This window comes from Anomaloglossus baeobatrachus, chromosome 4, assembly GCF_048569485.1.
Source record: "Anomaloglossus baeobatrachus isolate aAnoBae1 chromosome 4, aAnoBae1.hap1, whole genome shotgun sequence".
Classification (NCBI taxonomy): domain Eukaryota; kingdom Metazoa; phylum Chordata; class Amphibia; order Anura; family Aromobatidae; genus Anomaloglossus; species Anomaloglossus baeobatrachus.
The window spans coordinates 531,718,887-531,732,230 of record NC_134356.1 but is presented as its reverse complement, the minus strand read 5'-3'; positions in this window follow the sequence as shown (position 1 = coordinate 531,732,230).

Genomic DNA, 13,344 nt, shown 5'->3' with positions numbered 1-13,344 from the left:
CGACTGGGGGGGCTGCACACGACTGGGGAGGGTGCACACAGGACTGGGGAGGGTGCACACAGGACTGGGGGGGGTGCACACAGGACTGGGGGGGGTGCACACAGGACTGGGGGGGGTGCACACAGGACAGGGGGGGTGCACACAGGACAGGGGGGTGCACACAGGACAGGGGGGTGCACACAGGACGGGGGGGGTGCACACAGGACGGGGGGGTGCACACAGGACTGGGGGGGTGCACACAGGACTGGGGGGGTGCACACAGCACACAGGACTGGGGGGGGTGCACACAGGACTGGGGGGGGTGCACACAGGACTGGGGGGGATGCACACAGGACTGGGGGGGATGCACACAGGACTGGGGGGGATGCACACAGGACTGGGGGGGATGCACACAGGACTGGGGGGGATGCACACAGGACTGGGGGGGATGCACACAGGACTGGGGGGGATGCACACAGGACTGGGGGGGATGCACACAGGACTGGGGGGATGCACACAGGACTGGGGGGGATGCACACAGGACTGGGGGGATGCACACAGGACTGGGGGGGATGCACACAGGACTGGGGGGGTGCACACAGGACTGGGGGGGTGCACACAGGACTGGGGGGGTGCACACAGGACTGGGGGGGTGCACACAGGACTGGGGGGGTGCACACAGGACTGGGGGGGGGTGCACACAGGACTGGGGGGGGTGCACACAGGACTGGGGGGGTGCACACAGGACTGGGGGGTGCACACAGGACTGGGGGGTGCACACAGGACTGGGGGGTGCACACAGGACTGGGGGGTGCACACAGGACTGGGTGATGGGCTGCACATAGGATTGTGTGGGGGTGCACACAGGACATTGGGGGGCTGCACACAGGACTGGGGGAGGGGTGCACACAGGATTGGGGGGGTGCAAACAGGACTACTGGGTGATGGGCTGCACACAGGACATTGGGGGGGCTGCACACAGGACTGGGGGAGGGGTGCACACAGGACATTGGGGGCCACACTGCGCTGAGTTTCATGCAACTCTGGGGGAGAGGGTTTACAGAACTGGTGTGGGGAGGCACAAAGCATTGGGCAGGGCACATAGCAGCAGAGGGTCGGCGCTGGACTCACAGCAGCATTGCACTCACATCACCGCAGTGCAGGAGCCGGACACACTGCATCAGAAGGAGAAGGCAGGCACTGATCTCCGGAGGGCAGGGGGCGGACACACAAGGCTGGAAGCTGAGGCTGCTGTAGACCCACCCACAATTGGCACTGGCCGACGGGAGAACACATTGCAGCACAAACAGCAATGTGTGGATTTAAAGGGCCGGCGGCAGCAAACTGCGGTGACAGCACGAGCACTGCCTCCCCCGGGAATCTGCCCGGGGGCCACATAAAAGGTCATGGCGGGCCGCATGCGGCCCGCGGGCCGGAGGTTCCCCACCCCTGCACTAAAGGATTAAGATGTGTAAATCGGATAGGAGACATTGTAATTGACCATTATCACTAGAATGGAGGTTCTTGTATGAAGAAAGATTCAAGCTGTCCATGTTTAAGTAGTCATTGGGCTTGGTTTTATTTATAATTCCTTGTGGTACAGAGCAAAGAAGTAAAAAAGAGGTTGACAAATTCACATGTAAAAGATGGCTTCCATACTGAGCAATAAGAGGATGAGAGGGGGAGAAAGGGCTCTAATCCTGTGGTTAATAAGCAGGCAGGTGGGCTTAGATCATACTCCATCTACTGAAAGGCCTACCACAGAGCTACTTAAACTGAGAAGACCTACTCAGATCACTTGCTTTTTGGTTAAAAGAAGAGTTTCACTGTCTAAGTGCAAGAGAGCAAGTTAAGTTGGCATGTGCTTGTGTGCGTGTGTGCGTGTGTGTATGTGTGTGCATGTGTGTGAATGCTCCTTATGAACAAGCCTCTGTACATTCTAATCAGATTAGGGAAGCCAATCACTTACAGCCCTTGAAAAGGGCATAAGGTCTCCAATCAGTACCTGGCATTGAAGTTCACAAAAGGGCTAAATAACTCGGCAGGGGTTGGAACAAGCTTTGGTAGACAAATTGGACCTCTAGAGGAAGAAGAGAAGGGTGGGCACTTTCCCCCATCTTTCTGTTCCTTATAATTATGTCAATTTGCTTGCCAAATTGTTTGCTTGAGTGGACAGTTTGACTAGTTCAGAGTAGCACAGGCCTGTCTCTATTCATGTGATAATGTGGGAAGGAAATGGTTCCCTGACTTAAACCTGCAGAGTTTCCATAGAAAACAATACAAAACAGGGGTTTAATTAACTCTTTTATCACGTCATACTATGAATGCACTGTAGGGGTTGTGTTACCATCAAAGGATAACTCCACTCTTCTTTTCTACATTTAACCATTGTAATGCTGGGTACTGCAATTCACAGTCAAGAGCTTTAGTAAAAACTTGATAGCTGCTTTAAGAATCCTGCAATTGTTTTTAAGTTCTGAGCACTTTTAGCAATTTTTTAGATGATAAATGGAGTAAAAGGATAGGTCGAACACTGAAATAATAATAATAAAAAAAGAATAGTAATGTAAAACCTTTACTAGTGATACATTTAAAACAAATACACAATACAGCATGCTACATGATAGCTAACATAATTAAGCAACTTTATTAATTAGTTTCAAGAAGACTTTGTGGAAAATTTTGTAGACCAGAATGCTAAGGAAAGCTTCCAAATCTCTAGAAAGTTATTAAAAATTATACAAAATGAAGATAAAAAATAAATAAATAGATAATAGAAATAAATAAAAGTTAACAAGAGTTGCAGGAAAATGGAAATCATGTTCTTTTTTATGAACAGGAACGTCTTCAGGGTTATGTCTAGTACAATGTAGCAGAGAAATCAATGGAGCTACCGTCACCTGGCATCCAAGCAATTAACTTATAGTAACTTGAGTAAAAAGAAGTCCAGAACATGTACATGCACTTTCAATTTTAAGGAGTGTAACATCAAAATGGAAAAAGTAATGGTAGCATGTTTAGGCTATGCAGGCTGCTCACAGTGATATGAGCAACACACTGCCTGGTGTTGTCATGTTCCAAATTTTCTCCTGGGACACTAGTGAAATGGCCGTACCACTTGTTCCACGCCCAAACCAATGTAACACCGAACTGTTAATGTACCTGAAAGACTAGGTCTGCCCATCATTGTATATTATGCCACCTCTCTCCATAATCCTGGGAGTAGGACCTGTGTGATGTCACCTCATGAAGGTCTCTTCATAGTATTGCTCCAGTCCAATCAGCTATCATTACGTCAAAATATAAGCAGGTGCCATTCCAGCCTTTATTGACATCTTGCTCTGCACCATGACAGCCTTTGAGAGCTATGGCTTGAAGTCAATAGAAGTATGGCCAATTTTGTATAAATGCTTTCTGATTAGAGATGAGCAAAGCTGAGGTTCAGTGTTCGCACGAAACACAGACTTTTAAAAAAAATCAGTGTTCGAGTTTGGAGTTCGGGTGCTTTACATATGCATACTACTGGAAATGGTATCGTTGAACTTAGATACGCTCGGTGCTTGGCCCAGTGTGAGTTGCTTACAGTGTTTTATTCGCTTGCACTGGGGGTAAAATCAGAGTTATCAGATGTAGTGTGTACAAAAAAAAGAAAAACCGAGAAGGGATCTGTTTATGGCTAGCTATATGTTTGCAGAGAGCCAATATGCCCAATCAGTAACTTCTAATGAGGTTCAGGTCAACTGCAGGTCCAGAAAAGAACTTGATCTAAAGTCCAACTGAACCCACAGAGCCTGGACTTCCACGGGTCCGCTCACCTCTACTTCTTATAGTTTGTGCAAATTCTTTTTGATGTCTTAAGCTTTGGTATGTGATGTACAATTACAATTGCACTAAAGGATAGGTTAACCATGGAACCCGTCGTATGGACATTTCTCAAAATTGTCACAGGAGCCATCTTTCAACATAAGAATGCTGCCTATTGCTCAAGCAGCCTGAATGACCCAAACATGCTACCATGGCATGCAGCGTCTCCAAACTTGTCTCCCATCAAGCGCATCAGGGATGTTATCAGTCGGCAAACACTAAGGGAGTTGCCAGTGCATTCAACATGGCAGAACATTCCTCAGACAGCCATCCATAACCTCACTGATAGCATAAAAAAATATATAAATGCACATATTTCTGTGTATGGTGTTCATATTGGATACTGAATAAAACAAGATGTTTTGAAACTTTTATTTCCATTTTTTTCAGCATTTGCATATCATGTTGTCTATTGATCATGTGATTTCCAGAAATTCACGACTTTTACATTCATGTTGTTGCAATTTCAATGTTGAGGAGTGTAGTTACCAACCCTGGACAGCCCTCAAGTTAAACCACAACTGACCAAGTGTTGGTTGGGTAAGCATTAGAGTTGAGCGCGGTTCGCGGTTCGAGGTTCTCCAGTTCTAGGCTCGAGTGATTTTGGGGCCTGTTCTAGATCGAACTAGAACTCGAGCTTTTTGCAAAAGCTCGATAGTTCTAGAAACGTTCGAGAACGGTTCTAGCAGCAAAAAAACAGCTAATTCCTAGCTGGCTTTCCGCTGTAATAGTGTAAGTCACTCTGTGACTCACACTATTATGACATTTCAGTGTATAGTGTGCGTGAACAGCGCCTTCAGATCACTGCTGTTTGTATAATCGCCATTTTTTTTTTTTTTTCCCTTGTCTTCCTTCCCTAAGCGTGCGCGTGTAGTGGGGCGGGCCAGCATGTCAGCCAATCCCAGACACACACACAGCTAAGTGGACTTTTAGCCAGAGAAGCAACGGCATGTGTGATAGGATATCCATGTCACATGTCCCTGCATTATAAAACCGGACATTTTCCTCCAGGACGCCATTATCTCTTCTGCGTCCTTGGTGTCAGACATCACTGGCGCAGCTCCGTCCTTTGTCCTATCGCCGATACTGCTGTATGCGCTCCATACACAGCGCTAGACAGCTTAGGGATAGCACTTTCTATCAGTCCTTTTAAGGGCTCGTACCGGCAGGGTCAGAGCCATAGGTGACAGGTCCTGAAAACAGAGACAGCGTCTGTGTAGCCAAGGTCAGGGATTTCGTCGCTGCATTTCCCCATTAGGAGGGAATAGAAAGGCAGGCTTCCATTCCTCTACCCAGAGCCCCACAATCCTGGCACTGTACCCTCCTGTCCTCTGCACACTCCAACTCATTATAACTAAGCCATTATACTAGCAAACAGTCAGTGTACCTAGTGGCATCCTAAACGTGGCTATTGGACTTTTGTCTATTCACACTAGTGCAAAGATATTTGCAGCACGTCTGCCTGCATTGCACACTCAAACTCTTTTTAACTAAGCCATTATACTAGCAAACCGTCAGTGTACCTAGTGGCATCCTAAACGTGGCTATTGTACTTTTGTCTAGTCACACTAGTGGAAAGATATTTGCAGCACGTCTGCCTGCATTGCACACTCAAACTCTTTTTAACTAAGCCATTATACTAGCAAACAGTCAGTGTACCTAGTGGCATCCTAAACGTGGCTATTGGACTTTGCTATAGTCCCACTAGTGGAAAGATATTTGCAGCACGTCTCCCTGCATTGCACACTCAAACTCTTTTTAACTAAGCCATTATACTAGCAAACAGTCAGTGTACCTAGTGGCATCCTAAACGTGGCTATTGTACTTTTGTCTAGTCACACTAGTGGAAAGATATTTGCAGCACGTCTGCCTGCATTGCACACTCAAACTCTTTTTAACTAAGCCATTATACTAGCAAACAGTCAGTGTACCTAGTGGCATCCTAAACGTGGCTATTGGACTTTTGTCTATTCACACTAGTGCAAAGATATTTGCAGCACGTCTGCCTGCATTGCACACTCAAACTCTTTTTAACTAAGCCATTATACTAGCAAACAGTCAGTGTACCTAGTGGCATCCTAAACGTGGCTATTGTACTTTTGTCTAGTCACACTAGTGGAAAGATATTTGCAGCACCTCTGCCTGCATTGCACACTCAAACTCTTTTTAACTAAGCAATTATACTAGCAAACAGTCAGTGTACCTAGTGGCATCCTAAACGTGGCTATTGGACTTTGCTATAGTCCCACTAGTGGAAAGATATTTGCAGCACGTCTGCCTGCATTGCACACTCAAACTCGTTTTAACTAAGCCATTATACTAGCAAACAGTCAGTGTACCTAGTGGCATCCTAAACGTGGCTATTGTACTTTTGTCTATTCACACTAGTGCAAAGATATTTGCAGCACGTCTGCCTGCATTGCACACTCAAACTCTTTTTAACTAAGCAATTATACTAGCAAACAGTCAGTGTACCTAGTGGCATCCTAAACGTGGCTATTGGACTTTTGTGTAGTCACACTAGTGCAAAGATATTTGCAGCACGTCTGCCTGCATTGCACACTCAAACTCTTTTTAACTAAGCCATTATACTAGCAAACAGTCAGTGTACCTAGTGGCATCCTAAACGTGGCTAATGTACTTTTGTCTAGTCACACTAGTGCAAAGATATTTGCAGCACGTCTGCCTGCATTGCACACTCAAACTCTTTTTAACTAAGCCATTATACTAGCAAACAGTCAGTGTACCTAGTGGCATCCTAAACGTGGCTATTGTACTTTTGTCTAGTCACACTAGTGCAAAGATATTTGCAGCATGTCTGCCTGCATTGCACACTCCAACTCATTATAACTAAGCCATTATACTAGCAAATACTCAGTGTACCTAGTGGCATCCTAAACGTGGCTATTGTACTTTTGTCTATTCACACTAGTGCAAAGATATTTGCAGCACGTCTGCCTGCATTGCACACTCAAACTCTTTTTAACTAAGCCATTATACTAGCAAACAGTCAGTGTACGTAGTGGCATCCTAAACGTGGCTATTGTACTTTTGTCTAGTCACACTAGTGGAAAGATATTTGCAGCACCTCTGCCTGCATTGCACACTCAAACTCTTTTTAACTAAGCAATTATACTAGCAAACAGTCAGTGTACCTAATGGCATCCTAAACGTGGCTATTGTACTTTTGTCTATTCACACTAGTGCAAAGATATTTGCAGCACGTCTGCCTGCATTGCACACTCAAACTCTTTTTAACTAAGCCATTATACTAGCAAACAGTCAGTGTACGTAGTGGCATCCTAAACGTGGCTATTGTACTTTTGTCTAGTCACACTAGTGGAAAGATATTTGCAGCACCTCTGCCTGCATTGCACACTCAAACTCTTTTTAACTAAGCAATTATACTAGCAAACAGTCAGTGTACCTAGTGGCATCCTAAACGTGGCTATTGGACTTTGCTATAGTCCCACTAGTGGAAAGATATTTGCAGCACGTCTGCCTGCATCGCACACTCAAACTCTTTTTAACTAAGCCATTATACTAGCAAACAGTCAGTGTACCTAGTGGCATCCTAAACGTGGCTATTGTACTTTTGTCTAGTCACACTAGTGCAAAGATATTTGCAGCACGTCTGCCTGCATTGCACACTCAAACTCTTTTTAACTAAGCCATTATACTAGCAAACAGTCAGTGTACCTAGTGGCATCCTAAACGTGGCTATTGTACTTTTGTCTATTCACACTAGTGGAAAGATATTTGCAGCACGTCTGCCTGCATTGCACACTCAAACTCTTTTTAACTAAGCCATTATACTAGCAAACAGTCAGTGTACCTAGTGGCATCCTAAACGTGGCTATTGTACTTTTGTCTATTCACACTATTGTAAAGATATTTGCAGCACCTCTGCCTGCATTGCACACTCAAACTCATTGTTACTAAGCCATTATACTAGCAAACACTGAGGAAACTTAGTGGCATCCTAAATGTGGCTATTAGACTTCTGTATATTCCCACTAGTGCACAGATATTTGCAGCACCTCTGCCTGCATTGCACACTCAAAATCATTGTTACTAAGCCATTATACTAGCAAACACTGAGGAAACTTAGTGGCATCCTAAACGTGGCTATTGGACTTTTGTCTAGTCACACTAGTGTAAATCTATGTGCAGCACCTCTGCATGACACCCTCCTGCTCTGTTTTTAATAAGCTATAATGATAGCAAAAAATACTGCCATTTAGTGGCATCATAGAACTGGCTGTTGTATTCCATTAGTGCCCCACTGGTGACAAGCTATTTATAGCACCTCTACATGACACCCTCCTGCTCTGTTTTTAATAAGCTATAATGATAGCAAAAAATACTGCCATTTAGTGGCATCATAGAACTGGCTGTTGTATTACATTAGTGCCCCACTGGTGCCAAGCTATTTCTAGCACCTGTGCATGACACCCTCATGCACATTTTGCTACGCTAATGTTATAGCAAACTCAGGGAATTCATTGCTGCATTTGCTAATTCGGAGGGATAGAAAGTGAGGCTTCCTTTAGCTTTTCCTTCTGTTCATAGACAGCATCTCCAAGTTCACACCCGAAGAGCAATTTCTCCTCTACGTCTAAGTGTGGAGAGGCAGCTAGTGCGCATGCGTGTGCCGATTTACCCCAGCTGCAGCCTAACTACAGTGTTTCGCCTAGTGAGTATGCTCAGCCTGACTGTGCCATTCCTGACACTAAGGCGGGCTTTGCACACTACGACATCGCAGGCCGATGCTGCGATGTCGAGTGCGATAGTGCCCGCCCCCGTCGCAGCAGCGATATGTGGTGATAGCTGGCGTAGCGAAAGTTATCGCTACTCCAGCTTCACACACACACTCACCTGCCGTGCGACGTCCCTGTGGCCGGCGACCCGCCTCCTTGTTAAGGGGGCGGGTCGTGTGGCGTCACTGCGACGTCACACGGCAGGCAGCCAATCAGAGCGGAGGGGCGGAGATGAGCAGGATGTAAACATCCTGCCCACCTCCTTCCTTCCGCATATCCTACGGAAGCCGCAGTGAGGCCGGTAGGAGACGTTCCTCGCTCCTGCGACTTCACACACAGCGATGTGTGATGCCGCAGGAGCGAGGAACAACATCGGACCGTCGCGTCAGCGTAATCATGGATTACGCCGACGCTGCACCGATGATACGATTACGACGCTTTTGCGCTCGTTAATCGTATCATCCAGCCTTTACACACTGCGATGTCGCATGCGATGCCGGAAGTGCGTCACTTTCAATTTGACCCCACCGACATCGCACCTGCGATGTCGCAGTGTGCAAAGTGCCCCTTAGTCTTTATTTTGGGATACAGCGCATGCTCCCACACTAAGTGTGAAAAGCCTCTTTGCACAGGTACTTGCATTCCGTGCCGGGTCTAAGTCCTGTTTTGTGCCTAGACACCATGCTAAAGCTGATAGTCTTTTTTCAGAGACTGTATTTCATGCTACTGAGCATGCTCAGGCACTTACTGCATCAGAGACTAGGTCCGGTAATGAACTCTTTGGCCCTGACTTTGATGTGGGGGTCCCATATAGACCACAGGGCATCAGGTGTCCTCCTAAATGGCTTGCAGAGGCCCACCCCTATGACTTGTCACCGCATTATTGATGGTCAGACAATGACTGGTGAGGTGTTTGGGTCATGGCAGCCATGAGGTCATCATTGAAGTTGTGGTTCCAAATAGGACGCTAGTTATGCCACTCATGACGTGTCACTCTACTTTTGTCTCCAGGAGGTGCATTGTGGTTCACCCTGGTTTGGGGCAGACCCAGGTTATAAAAGGGGCTGGAGCCAACAAGGAGGTGCGCAGTCTTCTATTATGCTCCGAAAGAGCACACCTCCATGTGTTGAACCCATTGCGGCTTTAGGCCAGAGGTAGGCAGGGATAGGGTGTCGATGCAGGCCACCACCACAGTTGGTAACGCAGAACGGTTAAGACCAGCTCCTGTCCTACCAGTCCTGCTTGTGCAGCCCAGTGGCATTAACAGGCCTGCTGCTGCTGATGCGCCTGCTGTCCACAGGTGTGGCCCCTACGCACACGGTCAGTGTACTCAATGGCCCCTGTGTTGTTAACAGGGAGTTCCTGGGCTGGGTGGGCATGTGGACTCTGTGACGCTAACAGGGCTCCCAGTCTCCAGATCCGAATGGCGTCTAACTCGGTTCAGGCTAGTATTAGTTTCATAGCCACACAGCTCTGTATCCTCCACCAAACCTTCCAGTTGCCAACCTCTCCTTTTCCAACTGGGAGCACGGTGGACACTGACTGCTGATGGGGATATATACCTTTCTCTTTCTTTTCTTATTAATTTTCGTTATATAGCGGTAACATAGTATATACCACCTTATCCAAATCTGCCAGTCCCACTGTAACAGATGGTGATTCTTCAGCAAATGTTACTGTTGCTTAACCACCAAATCCACGGACCAAAACTTTTTTCCCCTTTCCAACACACCTGTTCCCCTTTCCACCAGCATCTGTCCTTTTTCAACTCATTTTGGTATATGACCAAAAGTGCAACTCTGCAGGGACACCATACTCAACGCCATCTCAGCACAGCAGCCAGCCCTCGGTCCCTCAGATGTGGACAAGTAAAAGACCATTTCCTCCTATCCATGACAAAGCGTTGAGATTCACTCTGTGCAGCACTGGTGTTTAATGGAAAAGCAGATCTAAGATTGCGTACCACATTCTGCAGATACTCCTGTATACGTGCGTCCATTTCTATGGCAGGAATTATTTCGCCAAATTTTGTCTTGTACCGGGGATCTAACAGTGTGGCAACCCAGTATTCCGGATTACTTTGAATTCGTACAATCCGAGGGTCATGTTGTAGGTAGTGCAGCAAGAAGGCGCTCATGTGTCTTGTGCATCCAGGAGGACCAAGTCCTTGGTGTGTTGGTGGCAGAGAGGTGAGAATCGTGCCTCCTTCCTCTGCCCTCTCCCCACAACCTCGCACAACCGAAATGTGAGCAAGCTCTCACTCATCTGCTGAGTCTTCCATGCCCATCGCCAGTTCGTCCTCCATTTCTTCATGGGCTCCTGCACCTTCCTCAACACTTTTTGCTGATACTATGCGCCCTTGTTAATCCCTCTCCCTCACCATGACTGCCGCATAGGTGCCGCTGACCATCTGGACCTCGTAGATCTTGTTATCCCTTCCGCATATGACTCCTCCTGTACTTCCTCCCCTTCCTCTTGTCCCAACACCTGACTCCGAATAATAATTACAGTGTGATCCATCATGTAGATGACCAGAATTGTCACGCTGAGAATGACATTGCCAGTGCTAAACATCTTCGTCGACATTTGTAAACTGTGTAGCAGGGTGCATAGGTCCTTGATCTGACACCACTCCAGCAGCGTGATCTGCACCACCTCTGGATCAAGTTATCCCAGGCTATATGTCATAACGTATTGCAGCAGGGTTCGGCGGTGCTGCCACAAATGCTGCAACATGTGCAGATTCAAATTCCTGCGTGTGGGCACATCGCATTTCAGGCGTTTAACCACCAGACCTAAAGACTTCTGTAGCGACGAAAGTTGTTGAGCTGCTGTGTGCGCACGATGGAAGTGAGCACATAGCGAGCGTGCCCGCTGCACAAGGCCATGTAGGCCGGGATGGTGTTTTAAAAATTGCTGGAGAATTAGGTTCAACACGTGAGCCATACAAGGCACGTGTGTCACATTGCCCTGACGATGGCCCGCAGCCAGGTTTGCATCATTGCCGCACACGGCTGTTAAGTCACCAACGGAGTACGCTCCGTCAATTTGCACTCCGGTCGCCAGGTGACAACGTGTTCCTTTCATGCATAGTGCTGATGATGGGAGAGGAGTCGATACCAGCGGCGCAGGTGGACGCAGGTTATGCTCACCCACTGGGCTGCATTACCTTGACAGATGCAGAATCTCTGGCTGAATGTAGCTGGTGGGTATCTCACAGATGAAATACCATCATTCAGCTACAACCAATGGGAAGACACCACACCCTTTTTTATGCCCATCCTGTCTGCAGACCACTGCCAGACATAGCTATGAACCTCTGGTTAATTTTACCCCCAGTTCAGTTTTATGATTTTGTGTGCTTGTTACCTGACTACTTTTCCTGCTTGCTGTTTATGTAGAAAAAACAAAAAGCCAGCACCAAATGTGCACTGCGGCACTAAACATTCCAAACTGTACTTATTTTAAAAATTTTGAGATTTTTGGCAAAAAATTGCAATTTCTTGAGCTGCTTCGCCACGTCACGGCAAATCTCATTTGAAGCAGTCCTACACTAAAATATTTTTATAAAATGTGCCATACGGCCTCACATATGAATAGTAGAACTGCTCTTAGCAGCACTCACCTGGTCTATTTCAATCCCGTACCCATGACTGAGTCATGGCTGTGGGCGGGACAGGTCCAAGCAAATGCTGCATGAAGTAAATAGCCTGTGGACAAAGCCTGATGACTTAATGTGAACAGTCACCAACCGCCAAAATCCAGACAGATGGAATACATCCCAAATTGGGGTGCATAGCAAGGTGGAGGTCAACCACCGACCAATTCAATGAAGAAAAAACAAAAAGCCAGCACCAAATGTGCACTGCGGCACTAAACATTCCAAACTGTACTTATTTTAAAAATTTTGAGATTTTTGGCAAAAAATTGCAATTTCTTGAGCTGCTTCGCCACGTCACGGCAAATCTCATTTGAAGCAGTCCTACACTAAAATATTTTTATAAAATGTGCCATACGGCCTCACATATGAATAGTAGAACTGCTCTTAGCAGCACTCACCTGGTCTATTTCAATCCCGTACCCATGACTGAGTCATGGCTGTGGGCGGGACAGGTCCAAGCAAATGCTGCATGAAGTAAATAGCCTGTGGACAAAGCCTGATGACTTAATGTGAACAGTCACCAACCGCCAAAATCCAGACAGATGGAATACATCCCAAATTGGGGTGCATAGCAAGGTGGAGGTCAACCACCGACCAATTCAATGAAGAAAAAACAAAAAGCCAGCACCAAATGTGCACTGCGGCACTAAACATTCCAAACTGTACTTATTTTAAAAATTTTGAGATTTTTGGCAAAAAATTGCAATTTCTTGAGCTGCTTCGCCACGTCACGGCAAATCTCATTTGAAGCAGTCCTACACTAAAATATTTTTATAAAATGTGCCATACGGCCTCACATATGAATAGTAGAACTGCTCTTAGCAGCACTCACCTGGTCTATTTCAATCCCGTACCCATGACTGAGTCATGGCTGTGGGCGGGACAGGTCCAAGCAAATGCTGCATGAAGTAAATAGCCTGTGGACAAAGCCTGATGACTTAATGTGAACAGTCACCAACCGCCAAAATCCAGACAGATGGAATACATCCCAAATTGGGGTGCATAGCAAGGTGGAGGTCAACCACCGACCAATTCAATGAAGAAAAAACAAAAAGCCAGCACCAAATGTGCACTGCGGCA